Raw genomic sequence first — 19919 nt, 5'->3', positions numbered from 1 at the left:
GATTCAGAAAGGCTGAAGTAAAAAAGGCTAAAAGTAAAAGTAAAGGAATGGAAAGTATATCAGACAAATTCAAACAAAAGTAAAGCAGGGGGAGGGTTCAATCAAGATGACAGAATAGAAGGACATGGAAGTCAACTCCTCCCACAAATACATCAAAAATACATCTAAATGTGGAACAATTCTCAAAGAATACCTACTGAGAGTTAGCAGAAGATCTCAGACACCTAAAAGTGCAAGAAAGATCTCCATGTAACTGGGTAGGACAAAAGAAAAAAGAAAAAATAGGAAGCAGGATGCAACCTGCACCCCTAGGATGGACCTGCGAAAGAGGAAAGGTTCCTTCACACTGGGAAGCCCCCTCACCAGCAGGGAGATCAGCCAGGAGAGAAAGAGAGCCTCAGAGGCTCAAAGAAGAGTGCAGCAACCACTTTGTGACAGGCAGAACAGAAAGAGACCTGCACAGATGGTCCGTGCCACTCTCCTGCACTCCCCAGCCTGAGACACATGTCTGCTGATGCAGGCGGGGGCTGGGCACTGAAACTCGGGTTTTAGATGACAGACCTGGGGAAAGGAATGGGGCTGGTTGCATGGAGACAGCCTGAAGGGGCTGGAGTGTAGTATGGCCACAACTGGGGGGTGTACACGGAAGAACCCCGGGCCCATAGAAGCGAAGTACCATTGTTAAGAGGTGTGAGAAGGCAGGGGCAGGCCCTGCCATAGCAGCCTCTTCCTCAGCACACTCTCAGCCTGCTCAGAGCCACCTCTATGAGCTCTGGGAGTGCACAAGTGCCAGTGAGTTGTCCACACGTGGCGGTGGGGCTGAAATCAGAGCTTATCCCCAGGGGCCATGCAACTCAGGAAGTAGGGCTGAAATCTGAGCCTTCTCCCTGTGGCTGTGCAACCCCTGGATTTATGCCACCACAAGTGGCTTTCTAACCTAGCATCTGCAGGACATCCAAGTGGAAAATGGGTGCTCCCATGGCTGGGACGGGTCTGGCCTTAGCAGCTGTAGGTCTAGAGGGCATACACACATGGAGGCAGGGCCAGGGTCTAGGCTGATTCCATAGCTCCCACGGTGGGTCCAGGTGCATGACTACTCCGGTCCTGGAACCTGACTTCAGTGGATCTGCTCCTATGGATCTGCACTGGTGTCTTCGTGAAAAAAACACCTAAGGGACACCAGGGCCAATTTCTGGAATTGCCATGGTTGAGGCAGAGCTGAGGGTAGTGCCAAAAACAGTGTACTTTGTGAGCCCACGCTACGGGTGACAGGTCACACCACAGAGCGCAATCCCCAGAGGACACCTCCAGTAGAGGAATACACAGTGGCTCCTCTCCCAGTGGGAGAGCGCTAATTCCTCCTACCTCATAACACAGCTCAGAAATGGATCTGTGGGCTTCTAATCCAACAACTAGGGAGCAGACCCTGCCCCTGAAAGGGCTGTGACAACCGTATAGCAAAGAAGAGACTCTGCTCAACATCCAGTGCAGGCTCTGGTCACCACAACACCAGTAACACCCCCCATCAAGAGGATAACATCCAGCACACACTGAGGAAAGAGGAAGCAGGCATCCATACTACAAACAGCCCTTGCACCAAAAATATTAAACCCATACAGGCTACAAAGAAATGCTCCCACATAAGAATAGCCATCCAAAGCCACAGTAGGTAATTGTTTCTCCTAAACTCATAGAGTCAGGGAAATATAAGTAAAATGAAGGAGCAGAAGAACCACTTCCAAATAAAAGATCAAGAGAAATCCCCTAAAAGAACAAACAATGAAAGAGACCTCTTCAGTCTAATAGATACCGAGTTCAAAAAGGAGATAATGAAAATACTGAAGGAATTAAGAAAGGCTATTGATAGAAATGCAGATTGTTGGAGGGCCAAGACAAGATGGCAAAGTAGAAGGTTGTGAGCCCACCTCTTCTTATGGAAACACCAAAATCACAACTACTGTTGAACAATCATCAACAAGTAAACTCTGGAACCTACCAAAAAGATACTCTACACCCAAAGACAAAGAAGAAGTCACAATAAGACAGTAGGAGGGGTGTAATTCCAATAAAATCAAATCTCATACACGCCAGTTGGTGTTGGGAAAATTAATAAAGTAGTCTTGTTCAGGCTTCAGAGCCAAAAGCAGGCCTCTGACCGACCTCTGACCTTGCCTGGACTGCATGTCTGCTTGCACACATAACAATAGCTGTTAGCAAGTCAAACAGCACTTATGATCAGAAAGGGAGTGGGTCTTGGAATTTCTTGAGCCCTGCGGACCAGGCCAGTCCCCCAGGATCTAGAAAATCTTGTGACTCACATGGTGAAACCAACAACATTGTTAAAGTGAATCCAGAGCTGCATTTTTGCATGTAAACTGATGATATCAGTTTGCGGCCTGGAATTATAAACAGAAGCCCCCAGAACTCCAATCTGAAGTCTCACACGTGGGGTGGATGCACTGCCCAGGACTCTTCCCAATTGGGGCTCCAGATTGCTGTCACTCAGGATTTCCCAGCAGCTGTTTGGATCTGAAAGTAGGTGTTGGCCCAGTTCGGTGATGTATACCCTATTATGTTTCTCTAATATTCTTTCCTTCTAATGATTGTATATTAAAATTAAGCTAAATCACCTTTCATTAGAGAATTGATTAAAGCTGTTTATTTGTGTGAAATGAGTGGTTATTTTGCAAGCGAATCCCATGAACCTTAAAACTGAAAGCAGACTTTCGGCAAAACAGTTGGGTGACCCACAAACTGGAAAATAATTATATCACAGAAGTTCTCCCACAGGAGTGAAAGGTCTGAGGCCAACATCAGGCTTCCTGGCCTAGGGGTCTGCTAATGGGGGGAAGAGCCCCCAGATGATCTGGCTTTGATGGCCAGTGGGATTTGATTGCAGGAATTCCATAGGACTGGGAGAACAGAAACTCCATTCTTATAGGGCACACACAGGGTCTCATGCACACTGAACCCAGGGAAAAAGTGGTGACCTCATGCGAGACTGGGCAGACTTACCTGCTAGTATTAGAGGGTCTCCTGCAGAGGAGGGGGGCAGCTGTGGCTCACTGCAGGGATAAGGACACTGGCAGCAGTACTTCTGGGAAGTACTAATTGGAGTGAGCCCTCTTGAGGCTGCCAGTTTCTCAACAAGACCTAGTCCCAACCAACAGTCTGTAGGCTCCAGTGCTGAGATGCCTCAGGCTAAACAGCTAACAGGGTGGGAACACAGCTCCACATCATCAGCAGACAGGATGCTTAAAGTCTTCCTGAGCACACAGCTGCCTGATAAACACACCCACTGACACGGCCCTGCCCAAAAGAGGGACAAGACCCAGCTCCACCCACCAGTGGGCAGGACCAGTCCATCCCACCAGGAATGCTGGACAAGCCTCTTAGCCTCATTCACCAGGGAGCAGACAGCAGAAGCAAGAAGAAATACAATGCTTCAGACTGCGGAATGGAAAACGCAATCACAGAAAGTTAGACAAGATGAGATGGCAGAGGAATATGTCCCAGATGAAGGAACAAGATAAAACTCCAGAACAGCTAAGTGAAGTGGAGATAGGCAATATAACCAAAACAAAATTCAGAATAATGATAGTAAAGATGATTCAAATCTGGGAAAAATAATGGAGGCACAGATCGAGAACATACAAGAAATGTTTAACAAAGACCTAGAAGAACTAAAGAACAAACAAACAGAAATGAAAAATAAAACAACCGAAATGAAAAAATTACACCAGAAGGACTCAATAGGATAATAACTGAGGCATAAAAACGAATAAGTGAGCTGGAAGACAGAATGGTGGAAATCACTGCTGTGGAACAGAATAAAGAAAAAGAATCAAAAGAAATGAAGACAGTCTGAGAGACCTGTGGGAAAATATTAAATGCACCAGCATTCACATTATATGGGCCCCAGAAGAAGAAGAGAGAGAAAGACCTGGAACACTATTTGAAGAGATAATAGTTGAAAGCTTCCCTAAAGTGGAAAAGGAAACAATCACCCCAGTCCAGGAAGTGCAGAGAGTCCCAGGCAAGATAAATCCAAGGAGGAACATGCCAAGACACATAGTAATCAAATTGACAAAAATGAAAGACAAACTATTAACAGCAGTAAGGGAAAAGCAACAAATAACATACAAGGGAACTCCCATAAGGTTATCAGCTGATTCCTCAGCAGAAACTCTGCAGGCCAGAAGGGAGTAGCATGATATATTTAAAGTAATGAAAGAGAAGAACCTTTAACCAAGAATATTCTACCCAGCAAGGCTCTCATTCAGATTTGACAGATAAATTAAAAGCTTTACCGACAAGTAAAAGCTAAGAGAATTCAGCACCACCAGACCAGATCTAGAACAAAGGCTAAAGGAACTTCTCTAAGCAGAAAAGAAAAGGTCACTAAGGAACAAGAAAATTATGAATGGAAAAGCTCACCAATAAAGGCAAATATAAAGTAAAGGTAGGAAAACATCTGAACACAAATATGATATCAAAACCAGCAACTGTGAGAAGAGGAGAGTACAAATTCAGGACATTGGAAGTGCATTTGAAATTAAAAGACTAGCAACTTAAAACAATCTTGTTTATATATAGACTGCTATATCAAAACCTCATGGTAAGGCTAAACTGAAAATCTACAATAGATACACACACACAAAAGAAAAAGTCCAGACAAAATGCTAAAGTTACTCATCAGATCACAAGAGAAGAGAACAAAAGAGGAAGGGAAGAAAAAAGACCTACAAAAACAAATTCAAAACAATTAAGAAAATGGCAATAAGAAATACATATCGATAAGCATCTTAAACATAAATGGATTAAATGCTTCAACCAAAAGACCTAGACTGGTGGAATGGTTACCAAAACAGACCCATATATATGCTGTCTGCAAGAGACCCACTTCAAATCTAGGGTCAAAGACTAAAAGTGAGGAGATGGAAAATGGTATTCCATGCAAATGGAAATCAAAAGAAAGCTGGAGTAGCAATAATCATATCAGACAAAACTAGAATTAAAATAAAGACTGTTACAAGAAACAAAGAAGGACACTACAGAATAATCAAAGGCTCAATCCAAGAAGAAGATACAACAACTGTAAATATATATGTACCCAGCATAGGAGCACACCAATATATAAGGCAAGTGCTAAGACCCATAAAAGGAGACATTGACAGTAACACAGTAATTGTGGGGGACTTTAAAAACCCCCTTTCATCAATGGACAGATCATCCACATAAAATCAACACGGAAAAACAGGCCATAAATGACACATTAGACCAGATAGACTTAATTGTTATTTATAGAGCATTCTATCCAAAAGCAAAAGAATACACATTCTTCTCAAGTACACATGGAACATTCTCCAGGATTGATCACATGATGGGCCATAAAGTGATCCCTGGTAAATTAAAGAAATATGAAATCATATCAAGCATCTTTTCTGGCCACAAGGTTATGAGATTAGAAATCAACTACAAGAAAAAAAAACTGTAAAAAACACAAACACATGGAGGTAAAACAATATGCCACTAAACAATCAGTGGATCACTGAAGAAATCAGAGAGGAAATCAAAAAACACCTAGAGACAAATGAAAACAAAAGCACAATGATCCAAAAACTATAGGTTGTGGCAAAAGCAGTCCTAAGGGGGAAGTTTATAGCAATACAATCTTACCTCAGGAAACAAAATATCTCATACATACAACCTACACCTACACTTAAAGCAACTAGAGAAAGAAGAAGAAGAACAACAACAACAACAAAAACCCCAAAGTTAGTAAAAGGAAAGAAACAGTAAAGATCAGAGCAGAAATAAATGAAATAGAGGCTACAAAAACAATCTGAGAGATAAATGAAACTAAAAACTGGTTCTTTGAAAAGATAAACATAATTGATAAACATTTAGCCAGACTCATCAAGAAAAAGAGGGAGAGGGCTCAAATCAATAAAATTAGAAATAAAAAAGGAGAAGTTACAAAGGACACCACAGAAATACAAAAAATCATAAGAGACTACTACTAGCAACTTTATGCCAATAAAATGGACAACCTAGAAAAAATGGGCAAATTCTTAGAAAGGTACAATCTCCTAAGTTTGAACCAGAAAGAAAGAGAAAATATTAACAGGCCAATCCCAAGCAGTGAAATTGAAACTGTGATTTTAAAACTTCCAACAAACAAAAGTCCAGGACCAGATGGCTTCACAGGCAAATTCTATGAAATATTTAGTGAAGAGTTAACACCTATCCTTCTGAAACTCTTCCAAAACATTGACGAGAAAGGAACACTCCCAAACTCATTCTATGAGGCCACCATCACCCTGATACCAAAACCAGATAAAGATACCACAAAAAAAGAAAATTACAGGCCAATATCACTGATGAATATGTACACAAAAATCCTCAACAAAATACTAGCAAACTGAGTCCAACAATACATTAAAAGGATCCCACACCATGATCAAGTGGGGTTTATCCCAGGGATGCAAGGATTTTTCAATATCCACAAATCAATCAATATGATACACCATATTAACAAATTGAAAAATAAAGAACATACGATCATCTCAATAAATGCAGAAAAACCTTTTGACAAAATTCAACACCCATTTATGATAAAACCTCTCCAGGAAGTGGGCATAGAGGGAACTTACCTCAACATAATAAAGTCTGTATAGGACAAACCCACAGCTAACATCATTCTCAATGGTGAAAAGCTTAAAGCATTCCCTCGAGGATCAGAACAAGGCAAGGATGTCTATTGTCACCCCTTTTATTCAACATAGTTTTGGAAGTCCTAGCCAGGGCAATCAGAGAAGAAAAAGAAATTAAGGGAAATCAAATTGGAAAAGAAGTGGTAAAACTGTCACTATTTGCAGATTATATGATACTATACCTAGAAAATCCTAACATTTCTACCAGAAAACTACTAGAGTTAATAAAAAATTTGGTAAATTTGCAGGATACAAAATAAATGCACAGAAATCTGTTCTTTTCTATACGCTAACAAGGAAAGATCAAAAAGAGAAATTAAAGAAACAACCCCATTTAACATCACATCAAAAAGGATACCTAGGAATAAACCTACATAAGGAGGCAAAAGACCTGTACTCCAAAAACTTTAAAACACTGATGAAAGAAGTGGAAGATGACACAAAAAGATGGAAAGCTATTCCGTGTTCTTGGATTGGAAGAATCGATATTGTCAAAATGACTATATTCCCCAAGGCAATCTACAGAGTCAGTGCAGTCCCTATCAAAACACCAATGGCATTTTCCACAGAATCAGAACAAAAAATCTTAAAATTTGTATGGAGACACAAAAGATCCTGAATAACCAAAGCAATCTTAGAAAAAACAAAAAAGAGTTGGAGGAATCAGGCTCCCTGACTTCCAACTATACTACAGAGCTACAGTTATCAAAACCATATGGTACTGGCACAAAAACAGAAATATAGATCAATGGAACAGGATAGAAAGCCCAAATATAAGCCAACACACCTATGGTCACTTAATGTACGACAAAGAAGGCAAGAATGTACAGTGGAGAAAAGACAGTCTCTTCAATAAATGGTGCTGGGAAAATGGAACAGCTAAATGTGAAAGAATGAAATTAGAACACTCCCTAACACCATACACAAAAATAAACTCAAAATGGATTAAAGACCTAAGTGTAAGATTGAATACTATAAAACTCTTAAAGGAAAACATATGCAGAACACTTTTTGATGTAAATTGCAGCAATATCCTTTTGGATCCGCCTCCTGGAGAAATGATAATAAAAACAAAGTTAAACAAATGGGACTTAATTAAACTTAAAAGCTTTTGCACAGCAAAGGAAACCCATAAACAAACCAAAAAGACAACCCACAGAATGGAAGAAAATATTTGCAAACTGTGTGACTGACAATGGATTAATCTCCAAAATATACAAATTGTTCATGTAGCTCAATATCAAAAAAAAAACCAATCAAAAAATGGGCAGAAGATCTAAATATACAGTTCTTCAAAGAAGACATACAGATGGCAAAAAGCACATGAAAAGATGCTCTACACCACTAATTATTAGAGAAATGCAAATCAAAACTGCAATGAGGTATCATCTCACACCAGTCAGAATGGCCATCATAAAAAGTACAAATAATAAATGCTGGAGAGGGTGTGGAGAAAACGGAACCCTCTTACACTGTTGGTGGGAATGCAAACTGGTACAGCCACTATGGAGAACAGCATGAAGGTTCCTTAAAAAACCAAAAGCAGAGCTACCATATGATCCTGCAATCCCACTCCTGGGCATACATCTAGAGAAAAACATAGTTTGAAAGGATACATGCACCCCAATGTTCATTGCAGCTCTGTTTACAAGAGCCAAGATGTGGAAGTAATCTAAATGTCCATCGACAGATGAATTAATAAAGATGATGTGGTACATATATACCATGGAATATTACTCAGCCTTTAAAAAGAATGAAATAATGCCATTTGCAGTGACATGGATAGACCTAGAGATTGTCATACTAAGTGAAGTAAGTCAGATGGAGAAAGACAAATATCATATCATATTGCTTATATGCAGAATCTAAAAAAAATGATACAAATGAACTTACATAAAACAGAAACTGACTCACAGACTTAGAGTGTGAACTTATGATTACCAGGGGGAAGAGTGGAGAGGGAGTGTTTGAATGAGAGTTTGGGATTGACATGTACACACTGCTATATTTGAAATATATAACCATCAAGGACCTAATGTATAGCACAGGGAACTCTGCTGTATAACGTGTAATAACCTAAATGGGAAAAGAACTTGAAAAAGAATGGATATATGTATAACTGGATCACTTTGTTGTACACCTGAAACTAACACAACATTGTTAATCAACTACACTCCAATATAAAATAAAAATTAAAAACCAACAAGAAAACAGTATAGAAAATATGGGCTTATGGGTTTATTGAAATTTTTTTGTAGTTTTGAAATATTTTTGAAGATTTTACACTAAACCACTTTTAATATTTTTGGATATCTTCTTCTAGCTGAATTGATAAGTATTTCTTTTTCTGTAAATTTTCCACTAGAAAGTACATAAATTAAATTTTTAGGCCTTAAAAAATAAAAAACAAAAAAATTTAAAAATTTTTAAAATTTAAAAAAAACAAATGCAGATTACTGTAAAAGGGAATTAGAAACTAAGAAAAATTAGGAAACTCATTTGCCAAGACAAAAGCTGAGCTAAAGGCAATAAATAGCATATTGGATAATGCAGAAGAACAAATAATAATCTGTAAGATAGAATAATGGTAAGCACACAATCAGAACAGCAGACAGAATGACAAATGAAAAAAAATTAAAGCAATATAAGAGACATATGGGGTAATATAACGTGTGCCAATCTATGCATAATAGGGATTCCAGAAGGAGAAGAGAGAGAAAAAGAGAATGAAAATGTATTTGAAGAAATTATGGCTGAAAACTTCCCAAACCTACAAAAGGGAACAGAAAACATAGAGGGTCCCAATCAAGATGAACCCAAAGAGACCTACACCAAGACATATTATAATTTAAATGACAGAAGTTAGAGAGGATTCTAGTGGCAGCAAGAGAAAAAACAAAAAGTTAATTACAAGGAAACCCCCATAAGGCTATCAGCTAATTTCTCTACAGAAATATTGCAGGTAGAAGGGAGTTGCAAGATATATTCAAAGTCCTGAAAGGGAAAAATCTGCAACCTAGAATTCTCTACCCAGCACCATTATCATTTAGAATAGAAGGAGAGATAAAGGATTTCTCAGGAAGCAAGCAAAAACTAAAAGAATACAGCGATACTAAATCTATCCTAAAAGAAATATTGAAAGGTCTTCTCTAAATGAAAAAGAAGAATCCATAGGAAAGAGGAAAACCACAATTGGAAAGTAAATCACTTAAATAAGCCAGTATACAGATTTTTTTAAAAATAAAAAAAAATTTTTGTGAAAGTGATGATAACCACAATGAATAGGAAAAGGATAAACATGAAGATGTAAAAGAGGTCATCAAAATCATAAAGTGTGGGGGAAGAAGTAAGAAAATGTAGATTTTTTTTTTTAGAATGTGTTTGAACCCATATGACTATCAGTCTAAAGCAAATAGATACAGGAAAGGGTTAACATACTTGAAAAACAGGGTAACTGCAAGTCAGGAACATACAATAGATTCACAAAAACCAAAAAGAAGAGAACAAGGGCATAATAAAAAGAAAATCATCAAACCACAAAAGGAAGAACAAAAAGAAAAAGAAAGGAGCAAGAAAGAAATACAATTTAAAGTGGAAAAAAGGTTTAAAATGGTAATACACACATATGTATCAATAAAATTACCTTACATGATAATGGGCTAAATGCTTCAATCCAAAGGCAAAGAGTGGCAGATTGGATTAAAAAAAAGAGTCTACAATATGCTGCCTGTAAGAGACCCACTTTAGGGCAAAGGACACACATAGACTGAAAGTGAGTGGATGGAAAAAGGTATTTCATGCAAATGGAAATGAAAAGAAAGAGGGGGTCACAGTACTCACATCAGACAAAATAGACTTTAAAACAACGTCTGTAAAGAAACATAAAGAAGGACACTATATAATGATAAAAGAATCAATACAAGAAGAGGATATTACAATTGCCAATATATATGCACCCAATATAGGAGCACCCAAATGCATAAAACAAATACTAACAGACATAAAGGGAGAAATGGATGGGAATAAAAAAATACTAGAAGACATTAACACTTCACTCATATCAATGGACAGATCTTTTAGACAGAAAATCAGTAAGGTAATAGGGATCCTAAATGATATAATAGATAGTTAGGTTTAATTGATATTTTCAGGACATTACATCCAAAAAAACCAGAATACACATTCTTTTCAAGTGCATATGGAACATTCTCTAGGACTGACCACATGCTAGGGCACAGAACAAATTTAAGAATATAGAAATTATTTCAAGCATCTTTTCTGACCACAAAGGCATGAAACTAGAAATCAACCACAGAAAAAGAAACAAGAAAAAAGGGATTACTGAAAAACCAATGCATCAACAAAGAAATCAGAGGAAATTTAAAAAATACCTTGAGACAAATGACAATGTAAACACAACCATACAAAATATAGGGATGCAGCAAAAGAAGTTCTTAGAAGGAAGTTCATAGTAATACAGGCCTTCCTCAAAAAATAAGAAAAATCTCAAATAAACAACCTAACCTACCACCTAAATAATTAGAAAAAGAAGAACACACAAAACCTAAAGTCAGCAGAAGGAAGGATAATAAAGATCAGAGAGGAAATAAATAAGATAGAGATTAAAAATAGTAAAAATCAATATAATCAAGAACTGGTTCTTTGAAAGGGTAAACAAGATTGACAAACCTCTGGCCAGGCTCACCAAGAAGAAAAGAGAGAGGACTCAAATAAACAAAATAAGAAATGCAAAAGGAGAAATAATAACTGATACTGCAGAAATACCAAAATCCATAAGAGAATACTATGAACAGCTATTCAACAAATTTGACAACCTGGAAAAAATGAACAAGTTTCTAGAAACATACAGCCCACCAAAACTGAATCAAGAAGAAATAGATATGAACAGACCAATGACCTGAAGTGAAATAGAATCTGTAATTTAAAAAACTCCTTACAAAGAAAAGTCCAGGACCCAATGGCTTCAAAGGAAATTCTACCAAACAAAGAATAATTTATACCGATCCTTCTCAAACTCTTCCAAATGATTGAAGAGGAGGGGAACACTCTCAAAGACATTCTTTGAAGCCACCAAGATACTGATACCAAAACCAGACAAAGATACTACCAAAAAGGTAATTATAGGCCAATATCTTTGATGAATATAGATGCAAAAATTCTCAACAAAATATTAGCAAACTGAATCCAACAATACATAAAAAGATGATACACCACGACCAAGTTAGATTCATCCCAGGGTCATGAGGATGGTTCAACATAAGCAAATCAATCAATGTGATGCACCGTATCAACAAAAGAAGAGACAAAATCCACATGATCATCTCAACAGATGCAGAAAAAGCATTTGCAAAAATTCAACATCCTTTCAAGATAAAAACTATTACCAAAGTGGACAGAGAGGGAACATAACTCAATATAATAAAAGCTATTTATGACAAGCCAATATAATACTCAAAGGTGAAAAGCTGAAAGCCTTCCTGCTAAAATCTGGAACAAGACAAGAATGCCCACTCTCACCACCTCTATTCAATATGGTATTGGAAGTCCTAGTCACAGTCATCAGACAAGAAATAAAAGGTATCCAAATTGGAAGGGAAGAAGTAAAATTGTCATTATATGCAGATGACATGATACTACATATAGAAAACTCCAAAGACTCAACACAAAAACTATTAGAACTGATAAGTGAATTCAGCAAGGTAGCAGGATATAAGATTAACATACAGAAATCAGTTGCATTTCTTTACACTCACAATAAAATACCAGAAAGGGAATGTAAAAAAAATAATCCCTTTAAAAACCGCATGCAAAAAAATAAAATACTTAGGAATAATCCTGACCAAGGGGGTAAAAGAATTATATGCTGAAAACTACAAAACATCAATAAAGGAAACTGAAGATGATTCATAGAAATGGAAAGACATCTGTGCTCTTGGATTGGAAGAATTAATATTGTCAAAATGGCCATACTACTCAAAGTAATCTACAGATTCAATGCACCCCACTTTCACCAATGGACAGATCATCCAAAATGAAAATAAATAAGGAAACACAAGCTTTAAATGACACATTAAACAAGATGGACTTAATTGATATTTATAGGACATTCCATCCAAAAAACAGAATACACTTTCTTCTCAAGTGCTCATTAACATTCTCCAGACTAGATCATATCTTGGGTCACAAATCAAGCCTTGGTAAATTTAAGAAAATTGAAATCGTATCAAGTACCAATTCTGACCACAACACTATGAGACTAGATATCAATTACAGGAAAAACACTGTAAAAAATACAAACACATGGAGGCTAAACAATACACTACTAAATAACCAAGAGATCACTGAAGAAATCAAAGAGGAAATCAAAAAATACCTAGAAACAAATGACAATGAAAACACAACGGCCCAAAACCTATTGGATGCGGCAAAAGCAGTTCTAAGACTATCAGTTCTAAGTTTATAGCAATACAATCATACCTTAAGCAATTCTAAGACTATTAATTCTAAGTTCATAGCAATACAATCCTACCTTAAGAAACAAGAAAAATCTCACATAAACAACCTAACCTTACACCTAAAACAATTAGAGAAAGAAGAACAAAAAACCACAAAGTTAACAGTAGGAAAGAAATCATAAAGATCAGATCAGAAATAAATGAAAAAGAAATGAAGGAAATGATAGCAAAGATGAATAAAACTAAAAGCTGGTTCTTTGAGAAGATAAACAAAATTGATAAACCATTAGCCAGACTCATCAAGAAAAAAAGGGAGAAGACTCAAATCAACAGAATTATAAATAAAAAAGGAAAAGTAACAACGGACACTGCAGAAATACAAAGGATCATGAGAGATTACTACAAGCCACTATATGCCAATGAAATGGACAACCTGGAAGAAATGGACAAATTCTTAGAAAAGCACAACCTCCCGAGACTGAACCAGGAAGAAAGAGAAAATATAAACAGACCAATCACAAGCACTGAAATTGAAACTGTGATTAAAAATCTTCCAACAAACAAAAGCCCAGGACCAGATGGATTCAGAGGTGAATTCTATCAAACATTTAGAGAAGAGCTGACACTTATCCTTCTCAAACTCTTCCAAAATATAGCAGAGGGAGGAACACTCTCAAAGTCATTCTATGAGGCCACCATTATCCTGATACCAAAACCAGACAAAGATGTCACAGAAAGAAAACTACAGGCCAATATCACTAATGAACATAGATGTGAAAATCCTCAAAAAAATAGTAGCAAACAGAATCCAGCAACACATTAAAAGGATCATACACCATGATCAAGTGGGATTTATCCCAGGAATGCCAGGATTCTTCAATATACGCAAACCAACCAATGTGATACACCATATTAACAAACTGAAGGATAAAAACCATATGATAGTCTCAATAGGTGCAGAAAAAGCTTTCGACAAAATTCAACACCCATTTATGATAAAAACTCTTCAGAAAGTAGGCATAGAGGGAACTTACCTCAACATAATAATGACATATATGACAAACCCACAGCCAACATCATTCTCAATGGTGAAAAACTGAAACCATTTCCACTAAGATCAGGAACAAGACAAGGTTGCCCACTCTCACCACAATTATTCAACATAGCTTTTGAAGTTTTAGCCACAGCAATCAGAGAAGAAAAAGAAGTAAAATGAACCCAAATCAGAAAAGAAGAAGTAAAACTGTCACTGTTTGCAGATGATATAATACTATACATAGAGAATCCTAAAGATGCTACCAGAAAACTACTAGAGCTAATCAATGAATTTGGTAAAATAGCAGGACATAAAATTAATGCACAGAAATCTCATGCATTCCTATACACTAATGATGAAATATCTGAAAGAGGAATAAAGGAAACACTCTCATTTACCACTGCAACAAAAAGAATAAAATACCTAGGAATAAACCTACCTAAGGAGACAAAAGACCTGTGTGCAGAGAACTATAAGACACTGATGAAAGAAATTAAAGATGATACAAACAGATGGAGAAATATACCATGTTCTTGGATTGGAGGAATCAATATTGTGAAAATGACTCTACTACCCAAAGCAATCTACAGATTCAATGCAATTCCTATCAAACTACCAATGACATTTTTCACAGAAGTAGAACAAAAAATTTCACAATTTCTATGGAAACACAAAAGACCCTGAATAGCCAACGCAATCTTGAGAAAGAAAAATGGAGCTGGAGGAATCAGGCTCCTGGACTTCAGACTCTACTACAAAGCTACAGTAATCAAGACGGTATGATACAGTCCCAAAAACAGAAATATAGATCAATGGAACAGGATAGAAAGCTCAGAGATAAACCCATGCACATATGGTCACCTTATTTTTGATAAAGGAGGCAAGAATATACAGTGAAGAAAAGACAACCTCTTCAATAAGTGGTGCTGGGAAAACTGGACAGCTACATGTAAAAGAATGAAATTAGAACACTCCCTAACACCATACACAAAAATAAACTCAAAATGGATTAAAGACCTAAATGTAAGACCAGATACTATAAAACTCTTACAGGAAAACATAGAAGAACACTCTGACAAAAATCACAGCAAGATCTTTTTTGACCCACCTCCTAGAGAAATGGAAATAAAAACAAAAATAAACAAATGGGACCTAATGAAACTTAAAAGCTTTTGCACAGCAAAGGAAACCATAAACAAGACTAAAAGACAACCCTCAGAATGGGAGAAAATATTTACAAACAAAGCAACTGTCAAAGGATTAATCTCCAAAATATACAAGCAGCACATGCAGCTCAATATCAACAAAACAGAAAACCCAATCCAAAAATGGGCAGAGGGCCTAAATAGACATTTCTCCAAAGAAGATATACAGATTGCCAACAAACACATGAAAGAATGCTCAACATCACTAATCATTAGAGAAACGCAAATCAAAACTGCAATGAGGTATCACCTCACACTGCTCAGAATGGCCATCATCAAAAAATCTACAAACAATAAATGCTGGAGAGGGTGTGGAGAAAAGGGAACCCTCTTGCCCTGTTGGTGGGAATGTAAATTGATACAGCCATTATGGAGAACAGTATGGAGGTTCCTTAAAAAGCTAAAAATAGAACTACCATATGACCCCGCAATCCTACTGCTGGGCATATACCCTGAGAAAACTATAATTCAAAAAGAGTCATGTACCACAATGTTCATTGCAGCACTATTTACAATAACCAGGACATGGAAGCAACCTATGTGTCCATCGACAGATGAATGGATAAAGATGTGGCACATATATACAATGGAATATTACTCAGCCATATAAAGAAACAAAATTGAGTTATTTGTAGTGAGATGGATGGACCTAGAGTCTGTCATACAGAGTGAAGTAAGTCAGAAAGAGAAAAATAAATACCATATGCTAACACATATACATGGAATAAAAAAAAAAATGTTCTGAAGAACCTAGGGGCAGGACAGGAATAAAGATACAGACTTAGAGAATGGACTTGAGGACACGGGGAAGGGGAAGCTGGGAAGAAGTGAGAGAGTGGCATTGACATATATATACTACCAAATGTAAAATAGCTAGCTAGTGGGAAGAAGCCACATAGCACAGGGAGATCAGCTTGGTGCTTTGTGACCACCTAGAGGGGTGGGATAGGTAGGGTGGGAGGGAGACGCAAGAGGGAGGGGATATGGGGATATATGTATACATATAGCTGATTCACTTTGTTATACAGCAGAAACTAACACAGCTATGTAAAGCAATTATACTCTAATAAAGGTGTCAAAATAAATAAATAAGTAAATAAAACTACCATATGACCCAGCAATTCTACTCCTGTGTATATATGTCCAAAAAAAATGAAAACACTGATTCAAAAATATACATGCACCCCAATGTTCATAGCAGCATTATTTACAAATTGTTAAAATGTGGAAGCAGCCTAAGTGTCCATCAACAGATGAAAGAATAAAGAGGATGTGGTGTGTGTGTGTGTGTGATATATATCACACACACAATGGAATACTATTCATCCATAAAAAAGAATGAATTTTTGCCATTTGCAGCAAAATGGATGAATTTGGAGGGTATTATGCTAAGTGAAATAAGTCAAACAGAAAAGACAACTACTGTATGATATCGTTTATATGTGGAATCTAAAAAATACAACAAACTAGTGAATATAACAAAAAAGAAGCAGACTCACAGATATAGAGAACAAACTAGTGGTTACCCTTGGGGGGAACGGGGTGGGCAAAATAGGAGTGGAGGAGGGGGAGGTTTAAACTATTGGGTGTAAGATAGGCTACAAGGATGTATTGTACAACATGGGGGATACAGTCAATATTTTGTAATAACTGTAAATGGAGTGAAACCTTTAAAAATTGTATAAAAATTAAAAATAAAGAGAAAAAACAAGTTCTATTGCAAACATTTTTCCACTATATTATTTTAGTAATCGAAATGCATACCATTCTCTAAGGAAGAATAGGAATGTGTAAATTTAGGATGATGAGAGTTTGCTTGGGACTTAGAAACAGGGTTAGGAGCATAATACAAAAAAGAATGTGTTGCGTGTTTCTGCTGTACTTCCAGGGGTGCAGGAGCCCAGTAATTACCATAGGCGAGAAAACAGACAATGGATAATGATCTAAAAGGGAAATTTGGGGTCTAGAAAATAATATTTAATGGGATGGGTTAGGCAATCTAAGTAGCACAGCCAGATTCCTCAAACTTTCGGTCCACTTTGGGATAAACTCAGTAGGCCGATTGGCATTGTTGCCTTGAAATCTACCCAAAGCTTCATTCATAGCTCAAACTCGACAATTCACTCTGTGCTTTTTTTTTTTTTTTGAACAAAATAAGGTAAATTTTGAGCTGTATTAATATAATCTTCATTTTTAAGTGTTTTAACACAAATCTACCTTGCAAGTCTAGCTGTAAAGAGAACAGCAGAGGGAGAGAGCGGAGGTACAGTCTGGAGCAATAGGGCTCTAGGGCAAATGCTCTTCGGGAAAGATCCCGAGAAATCCTGGGAGACGTGTCAAAGTCTTATGACACTTGCGCACATTAAAAAGGATGAAAACTTAAAATCCCAAGTGGGACGGTGTCAGCTGTTTATGCCACTCAGAATGCACGGTGCTGTCACACATTCCTTTTTTACCGCTCTGGGCAGGTATGGCCAGAGGAGCTGCGTAGAGTCAGCCTTTTACCATGATAATGCCATGTAGAAATTGGCTGAGGTCAACAGTGTTTTGTCACTAAACCAGCTGAGAGAGTCACTGGCTCATCAAAAATAAGGCTTGTAACCAGTTAGCCAGAGCACTTTGGGGGCAGAATGTCAATGGGTAGCTTCTTTGAGTCCATGCTGCAGATACAGTGAATTTGGGCTTCAGCTTCTATGTGATATATAAATACTAGCCCCTGCTTTTCTGGTAAATGGCCTGAGGTGACCTCTAAAAGTGGTTTGCTATTCACTTGACCCAGAAAACCCCACAAAATCATGCAAGTCAAGAGGTTCAAATCTTCATGTTCACTTTAAGAACACTCGTGAAACTGCCCAGGCCATTAAGGGTATGCAGAGCAGAAAAGCTACCAAGTATCTGAAGGATGTCACTTTACAGAAGCAATGTGTGCCATTCCTTTGTTACGGTGGTCGAGTTGGTAGGTGTGCCCAGGCCAAACAGTGGGGCTGGACGCAGGGTCGGTGACCCAAAAAGACTGTTGAATTTTTACTGCACATGCTCAAAGATGCAGAGAGTAATGTTGAACTTAAGGGCTTAGATGTAGATTCTCTGGTCATGGAGCGTACCCAGGTGAACAAAATCCCCAAGATGCAACGCAGGACTTACAGAGCTCGTGGTCGGATCAACCCATACACGAGCTCTCCCTGCCACATTGAGATGATCCTTACTGAAAAAGAACAGATTGTTCCTAAACCAGAAAAGAGGGTTGCACAGAAGAAAAAGATAACCCAGAAGAAACAAAAAACTTATGGCCTGGGAATAAATGCCACAAAAAAATAAATGCAAATAAAACTAAAAAAAAGAAATACTGGCCCCTTAGGACTGTGTGGCCATTCATTTTTCCTTGTGGCCGACACTGGCCGAGACCCATAATTCAAAGAGCTGCCTCTGCCCTGAGCATTGCCACCCCCAGAAAATCTGAGAAGCATAGGCTTCTGCGATTTCATGTCTCTTCTCCAGACTGTAAAAAAGCTGAACAATAAACATAAAAACCAAACAAACAAACTAGCAAACCAACCAACCAGCCAAACAAATACAAACACTGGGCAGAGTTTTGAGGATGAATGCTTGAATCTCATGCGCTGTTTGGTATTCTTGACATCCAAGGAAATTTATTTACAACCTATTTCCTGATATGAGAGTAATAGACAAATGATGCCCTCAGATTCTTAAATTGCATCCTGTCTGTCATCCTGATACCCTCTAAGTGGGTGTTATAGCACAGTCCTCATTCAGGTAGAGATAATCCCAGCAAAACACGTTTCCAAAAGAAGTATGGCTTATCTTACTTTCTGCACGTCTGAATGCCAGAGCTGGGACTTTGATTATCAGACAGACACCTGATCCAGGAACACGACTACACATAATAAAGTCAGAAAGGAATTTCTAATTTGAGGCTTGATGAAGCTTTACTTATTTCAGAAGCATTTCTATAGCAGTGTGAAGGCACTCTTCTAGGTGGTTTACAAATATGAATTCTTTTAATCTACACAACAGCTTTTTGAGAGAAGGTACTTTTATGGACTCTATTTTACAGATGAAAAAACTGCCCAAGCTTCCCCAGTGAGTACATGGCAGAGCCAGGATTCACACCTGGGAAGTCTGAATCAGTCGTGTTGTGCTGTGCTATGCCGTGGTACCTGTCACATGGACTTGCTGAGACTGACTGTAAATTTATTCTGTGATGGGAATTATACACATTTAAGCATACATGGGCTATATAAGAAGGGTATATGGTAGGTGTGGATGGCCTCTGTGTCTTCACTCAAAACCTGGCCATTGCCTTTGACCAGTGCAGCTAAAGGACTCTTCCCTTACATCCTATGCAGTTCAGAGTTCCTGATACAAATCATAGAGAACTTTTATGCCTTTGTTTATTGTTCCAAATTTGGTCTTTAAGCAGCATGCAATCAATTTCTTCAGAAAATATTGTTTCCTTCCAAAACAC

The 19919-nt window shown here is 37.7% G+C and overlaps 1 pseudogene; it reads left to right on the top strand.

Moving 5' to 3' along the window:
• Positions 1–18751, top strand: part of LOC132366281 (large ribosomal subunit protein uL22-like) — a 37453-nt pseudogene extending 18702 nt beyond the window's left edge.
• The last annotated feature ends 1168 nt before the right edge of the window (positions 18752–19919 follow it).

The sequence above is a fragment of the Balaenoptera ricei genome, chromosome 5 (assembly GCF_028023285.1).
Source record: "Balaenoptera ricei isolate mBalRic1 chromosome 5, mBalRic1.hap2, whole genome shotgun sequence".
Lineage (NCBI taxonomy): Eukaryota > Metazoa > Chordata > Mammalia > Artiodactyla > Balaenopteridae > Balaenoptera > Balaenoptera ricei.
The sequence above is the reverse complement of the archived record's forward strand: the minus strand, read 5'-3'. Positions and strand labels throughout refer to the sequence as shown.